General features: G+C 39.2%; 1 pseudogene; it reads left to right on the top strand.

Annotated features, from left to right (window-relative positions):
* The first annotated feature begins 306 nt into the window (after positions 1-306).
* Positions 307-1,027, top strand: LOC125170601 (60S ribosomal protein L13a-like; annotated as a pseudogene).
* Positions 1,028-7,789: the final 6,762 nt, after the last annotated feature.

Here is a 7,789-nt window from a genome sequence, read left to right as displayed (position 1 = left end):
TTTTTTAAGTTTATCTTTTATTTATTTTGAGAAGGAGAGAGAGAGACAGAGAAAGAGCGAGCACACACGACCAGAGGGGCAGAGAGAGAGGGAGAGAAAGAGAATCCCAAGCAGGCTCCACTCACCACAGAGCCCAGCGTGGGGCTTGAACCCAGAAACCATGAGATCATGAACTGAGATCAGGAGTTGGATGCTCAACTGATTAAGCCACCCAGGCACCCCTGGAGTCTTAACTATCTTTCATTGAATAGTTACTGGCCTTTCCCAGGCAGCTGCCAAAGATGGTGTTGGGGCTAGTCGTGGTACATGGATAGCCAAGGCCATCTCCTGTGTTGTCAAGTGAGCCTGATGGCTAAGTAATACTTCCAGGGAGGAGGTTGGTGGTCATGCACTGTGAGGGCATCCACATTTATGGCAATTTCTGCAGAAACAAGTTGCAATACTTGGTCTTCTTCCACAAATGCATGAACACCAACTCGTCCTGTGGGCCCTACCTCTTCCAGTCCCCTAGCTACATCTGTTGAAAGAACGGTACAACGCATTTTGCTGCTCAAGGCCAAGTAAGGTCCAGCCACCCTGGACTGCCTCAGGGTATTTAACAGGATCCCACTCCTGGTCCCATCACCCCTACCTCATAAGAAAAAGTGGATGGTGGTTTTTACTGCCCTAAGGTTGTGCATCTGAAGCCCACTCAGAAGTTTGCCTACCTGAGGCACCTGGCTTGCAAGTTCTCCTGGAAGTACAGGCCATGATAGCCACCCTAGAGGAGAAGAAAAAGGAGAAGGCCAAGACTCATTATAGAAAAAAGTGGTAGTTCGTGAGGCAGGAGAAACAGGCCAAGAAGAATGTAGAGAAGACAACTGACAAATACAAAGAGGCCCTCAAGACCTATGAACTCCTGGTTTGGGTCCAATCAAGATTATTTCTCATGCTTGGCTTGGGCTTCCTTTCTTCCACTGGTACCCTAAGATGTAGGGGACCTAAATGTGGCCATCCCAATGTCCAAGTGCCACAGGCAGCCACTTAGGAGTGGTCCTGAAAACAGCAGAGAGGAGAATACCTTTAAGTGGGCAGAGTTTTGACTTGTGCATCTGATAGTTTACTTTGAGTAGAAAGCTATGGGTGCTGGCAAAAGGCTTGTCTGCTTGGTCAGAGTCTGTGGGGAGAAAGACAAGAGATAAAGGGGTCTGGGAAAGAGGCGTATGGATGAATCTATAAAAGTGGATATGAGATGTGAAGATTTTTGTTTCACATGTTAATGCCCAACAGAGAGCATCCATTACAGAAGAGGGACTAAACAACAACAAGAAACAATAACTTGTCCAGATAACATCACTGAGTCTCTGCCATTAGTTACACCAGTATTGGTCCAACAGGCACACAATAAGAATGGAGACAGGAATGGAGATTATACATGGGCCCAATAGCGTGGGCTCCCATTTACCAAGGCTTATCTATCTACTGTCACTGTCAAATATCTGACTTTCCAGCAACAAAGACCAATCAATACTTGGCCCACAATATGGCACCATCACTTTAGAAGACCTACCAGGTACTTGGTGGCAAGTTGTCTACACTGGACTTGTTCCACCCTGGAAGTAGTATCAATCTATCTTGACTGGAATATAAACATATTCCAAGTTAGACCTATTGCTGAAGTGTCTTAGCTAGTACTACTGAGAATTTAAAGTGTTTGGTCCAATGACCAGGGCATTAGTATAGCAGTGCGTATATGGGATCCACTGATCTTTTCATAAACTATACCATCTAGACAAACTGCTAGACTCATAGAGCACTGGAATGACCCGTGGAAGATTCAGCTGAGGTGCTAGCTTGCAAAGGATACCTTGTGAGGAGGGACATCATCCTCCAGGACTCAAGGTAAACTCTAAATTGATATTCATTATACGGTACAGGGTTCCCAATATGGCAAATACATGGGTGCAGTAGCTGTAGCATGCAAGTAGGAATATTTCTGTACACTGATTACCAGAGATTCATTTGCGGGATTTTTAACCTTCTTTCCACAGTGGTTAGAGGTTTTGGCAACCTCAGGAAAAGTCCCATTAAACCCCAGCTACTCCTGGTCACTTTAGGATCTTCATTCCAAGAAACCAGCAGGAGAGTATAGTTGAACCTGATCTTCAGTAGGGCAGCTGTTATGCAATAGAGACAGGAAAGAATACATTTCATACTCAGGTAATCCATTTCGGTATCTTGGTTTCCACTTGACCAACTTAGGTAGTACATGGATAAGTGCAACAGCCACAACTTGAGAAGGACTTGGTGATCAATGGCTAAGTCCTCTGAGGGAAGAGGGTCTAGGTCATTGCACTAAATAAGCTACCTTGACAAGCAGAGGGTGAGGGGAATCTAGAATGGATGGCAGAGAAAGGAGATGATTAACCTCAATTATGGCCCCAAGAACAGCTTTAAGGGCTGTAATTATTCCACCAACGCTTTTTCTAATAAATTTCTCCAGGAAAAGAGATCTGATAGAACTTTGGAAGAGATTCTCCTAGAATGTATTATATATATAAAGGGGTTGATGGTCATGGATATCATGGTACACTGCAGAGATCTCCCCATCCAGGACTGAAATCATTCCACCTGCTGCTAGAAGTATTGGAGGATGATAGATTTCAATTGAATCCTACTTCAGAATTTACTTCAAGTTCAAGTAAGCTCAAGAAGATTATTTTTCTGGGCTCAGAAAAAATGACTGGTCACTGAGGTAAGCATAAAGTCCTCAGAGCTCTCTGTAGAAAGGCTGAGGTCTTTGCTGAATTGCATCACAACACAACTTCTTCCTCTGTTCAATCTTACTTCCTTTACTCTTTCCACAGGTGGATCCCAAGAGCACTCCCCAATGAAATTTCTGTCCCTGAGCCTTCATCTCAAAGTGTATTTCCTAGGGAATGTGACCTGTAAGAAGTTCCCCTTCCCTATGTACCTTATAACTGTTAAGACCTTTTGTAAAAAATCAAAATTTATTAAATAAAAAGGGGCTTTATTGGTTCACATAACTGCACAGGTATCAGGATTGATTTGATTCAGTGGATTAATGGTGTCAAGGACCCAGTTTTGCTCCATTTCTCTGCTCTGCCTTCCACAAAATCAGCATTATTCTAGAGCTAGCTTTGTTCACATTGACAGTAGCTGCAGTAATTCCAGGGTTTATATTCTCAGCCCTCACGTTCCAAATGGAAAGAGAGCAGGCTTTTAGTAGCTTTATTTAAAGAATAAGGAAAAATCTTTCTCAGAGTCACTAGCAATTCAAGGTTCAGAGACACAAATTGGTCAAAGGCTGGGTTTCTTAAGCCACTTACTGGCAAGAGGTATGGGATTACCTTGAGTGCTTTAAAATAATCAGTTCACTCCTGGAATTGTTGGTATGTTTTAATCTTTGCCTTCTACAACCACTCAGATGGGGAGGGATGGAAGGGATGTTGTGGAGACAGATATATTCATTTGCTAGGGCTGCCATAACAAAGTACCACAGCACAGAGTGCTTAAAGCAGAGAAGTCTATTTTCTCACAGTTCTAGAGGCTAGAAGTCTGAGATTAAGACATTGGCCTTTCTCCTTAGTTTAGATGACCATCTTCTCCTGCCTTTGCATGGTTTTCCCTCTGCATGCATACGTCTCTATGTCCTAATCTCCTCTTGTTATAAGCAACCAGTCATATTGGATTAGGGCCTACCCCAAGGACCTTATTTTAACTTAATCACCTCTTTAAAGACCTTGTCTCCAAATACAATTACATTCTGAAGTGCTAGGGATTAGGACTTAAATACATGAACTCTGGGGGACACAATTCAGCCCATAACACAAACTCAACATCAGCATCAATTACATATTGAAATATTTCATTTGCTTGACTGTTGCACTAAATTGTCAAGTCTTTAAGGGCAAGAACAGTATCTTATTTATACCACCTATGCCTAGCACAGAGCCTGGTACACACTAGGCAGTCAATACAAGATAACAACTGCTTGCTAAGGACTATAGTTTGTTGCATCTTGTAAGTATGAGGTCACTGGTGACTTTTTTGAGGAGCAGTTTCAATGGAATGGTGGTGACATAAACCTAATTGTTGTGGGTTTAAGAGTGAATGGACGAGTTTGACAGTATAAAAATTATGACTTTCTTATGACAAAAGCCACCATGAACAAAGTCAAAAGATGATTATGATAAAAAATAGTACCTACATATATGGAACACCAAGGGTTAAGAGCTCTGACAAAAAAAATCCTATAAAAAGACCAGAAAAAGATGAAGACAAATAGTATGAAAACATACAAAGGCTATACACACAACCCAAAAATACATGAAAAAAAGTTCAGCCCTATCAGTACTCAGGGAAACACTAATTGAAGTAACAGTAAGATAGCATTTAATGCACATTACATTGACAAAAGTTTAAGATTCATGCTTCAGTCCTGGCAAGAGATGGATAAATAGACATTCTCTTACCTTTTGGTTGGCACATGAACTGCAGTAATTCTAGAGGTAATCTGGCAGTGTCTGACTCGAGACATCTTTGGTCCCAAGTAACAGAAAACCCAACTCACCCCCCGCAAAAGTTATTTACAGAGTCACATAACTGAAAATCTAGACATAGCTAGATGGAATCTACTTGAATGTTATCATTAGAATCTAGTTTCTTTCCATGTCTTAGTTCTGTCTTCCTCTGAGTGAAAATCATTTTCAGTACAGGTCTCTCTTCACAAATAGAGCTTATATCCTTACAGCAACAATATAGCAGAGAAGAAAAGCCCCTAATCTAATTCTTATTGGCCTCAATGGAGTCATGTGCCCATCCCTGAAATATAGAATATTATACCTATAAAGTGTGATATTATACTCTTATTGACCAAATAGAGAAGCCAATGGAGGAGTCCATGCCATTTGTAAATCCACAGATTAATAGAAGGAAGACTAATTCATCTAAAGATAATGAGGTGCTGTTACCAGAAAAAGGGGAGATGGATACTGGGTGTCAAAACAAGCAAACAAAATGCATATATAACCTCTACAGGCAGTATCTATCAAAATGTGCACATATCTTTTGTCTCAACAATCTCACTTTAAGGATTTGATTCTGTAGAAAGAAACTGCACAGTTTAAAAGAGATACACATATAAGGATATTCATTCTAGCATTGTTTATAATGGTACAAAATCTGGACAAATCTACATTATCTATTAATAAAGGAATAGCTTAAAAAATTATGGCACATTGTTTATTGTGCAGCTAGTTAAAAGAATGAGGTAGATCAGAGTGTCCATGATAAACACTTCAGTAAGAAAAAGGTGCTGAAAAATGTTGATTCATTATTTATACAAATCAAAACTTCTATTTATATGTGTTTCTATAACCATTGGGAAAAGTATGGACAGAAACACTATTTTTAAGTTTATTTATTTTGTGAGAGAAAATGCGGGGCTAGGGCAGAGAGAGGGAGAGAAAGAATCCCAAGCAGGCTCCATGGTGTCAGAGCAGAGCCCCATGTGGGGCTTGATTCCATGAACTGAACCATGAGATCATGACCTGAGCCAAAACTAAGAGTCATCCAGGTGCCCCAAATAATTAATCTTTTAACACTCATTTTATCTAGGATTGGGATGGGGAGAGGAAAACTATCCTTTTCTTTATTTGCTTCTGAATATACTGTTATACTTCTGTGTTGTCTGAATTGTTAAAATGAATGCTTATTACCTTTTAAATGAGTAGAAAGTGAAATGAGGAAGTAGTCTTATATATAAACCATTTTTAGATTTAGAGAGAAGAAAGAGAAGTTAATCTCCAGTAAAGAAGAGATTGAAAATATTGAAGACAGAGTAACCCATAGGGTGGGCCCTGAGGGGATGGAGAGGATCCATTTCAGAGCAGAATCCCAAGAGTACCAAGACTGTGATAGCTTCACTGTTCCATGGGGAAATGCAAATAAACAGCACAGTTAATAAAAACTTAGTTCTTTAGTGTTGAAAGTGCATGTTTTAAAAAGGAAATCCAGGTGATAAGAAATGGGAGGACTTTGAAAATGTATACTGTTACTCATCAACATTAAAAAGTTAGCAGCCCTGTCTGTGTCAGTTCCTAAACTGTTAGAAATGTTAATGGTCTATAAATCCCAGAGTCTGGGAAAAACAGATCTACAGCACAAGTAGAAGGCTAAGTAAGCATTAAGCAACACCTAGCACTTCCTCTGTGGTGGAGGAAAACAAGTGTGTGTGAATATGGACAGTTAGAGACAGATTTTGTAGGGATAGGGAAAGAAGGTGAGGAAGTTAAAGGCTATGGTGAGATCTTTTGTTGGGCTCAGGGTTGAGGGGCTCTGCGGCAGTGACTATGAGGTTGAGACTTGAGGGGAGTCGCAAAAAATGGTAAGAGGTGCTGTGGGGAATGGGAGACCAACCTGAGAGAAACTGGACTTTTCAATATGGAATAATACCTAATGTTTTTGCTCAGATTTGGTCTTCTATGAAATTGTCCTCGGTCCTTTTTGTATTCTCTCCCTCATTTGACACTCCCTTTCCCACCCAGCCCTTTTGTTTTTATTCTTTTTATGACACTTATATTGTTTCTTAGTTTTTGTACTTGTCTTATCTGTACCCACTAAACTATCTCTGAGACACTGGCCATTCATTCTATAACCACCTCACAGCACCTCTGACATAGTAGACGCCCAATTGATTAGTGCTGAAATAAATTTAACTCCACATAGAAAATGGGTAATCAGTATCATTTTGATTAAAATTCTTCACAGTTGTGAAAACAGGGATAAACCGTTTGGCATATATATTTTTTTTAATTCCTGTAAACTAACTTTTCCCCATGGCATGTATTTTTCATTCCCTACAAAGATATTGTGTGTGTGTGTGTATATATATATATATATATATTTTTTTTTTTCCTTATAAGAATCTTAAACTGTACACCCTTGGAATTCAAACACTCCTGTTATAAAAATGCCACAGAGATCATTAAAATAAAAATTTCCACTGTAATAGATATGAAAATTGAGGACCAAAAAACTGAGGCAATTTGTTCAAAACTGCAAAGGTATCAAGTGAGAGTCCATATTGGAGTCATGTTTCCATCTTAACTCAGTGTCTTTACACAGTGATTCTACTTAATTTCAATTTTATTTTGCATTCAACTTATAGTAGTAAAATTAATTATAGCAGTTATCTCTGGTAATGCTCTGTCAAAATCAATACACTGATTACCCTTTATTTTTAAAGATGCCAGTATGGGTTTCTGTTGCTGTGGGACATGTTTGATATTTTAAGTGCCAGGTAAAATACAACAAGCCATTTGGGCATTCAGTTGAAGGTTGTTTTATGATGCGTATCATTTCTGTAATTTATGGTTATAATCAAATTTTAAATGTTGACAGTGATGGTTGGCATATCAATCTTTACTCTTGTATTTTACAGTTTATCATTTATTTAAAACTCCATATCTCTTTATTATATCGTAAATAAAAAGTATTGGAACCACAGAGAGAGTAACAAATTGTCACATGCAAACATAATTAGGAGGATGCTGCATGTACAGAAATACACATATTCTTCTCCCTGGGGAGGCAAGAGATGGCCTATTACAAACAACCACCCTCTTTTCCGTTTGCACATGAAAGTAGAAACCACTCGTGCATTAGCATTAAGAGCATTTTTCTCTTAAAACATGCTTACATAATACCTGAAGCCAACTGTAAAAAAGTGGAAATTAATGATCTGCTAGAGAATAAATAGAACAAAAGATTCATGTTGTTCAGTATG

This window comes from Prionailurus viverrinus, chromosome B4 (assembly GCF_022837055.1).
Source record: "Prionailurus viverrinus isolate Anna chromosome B4, UM_Priviv_1.0, whole genome shotgun sequence".
Lineage (NCBI taxonomy): Eukaryota > Metazoa > Chordata > Mammalia > Carnivora > Felidae > Prionailurus > Prionailurus viverrinus.
Note: the sequence above shows the minus strand (reverse complement) of the source record. Positions and strands in the feature narration are given on the sequence as shown.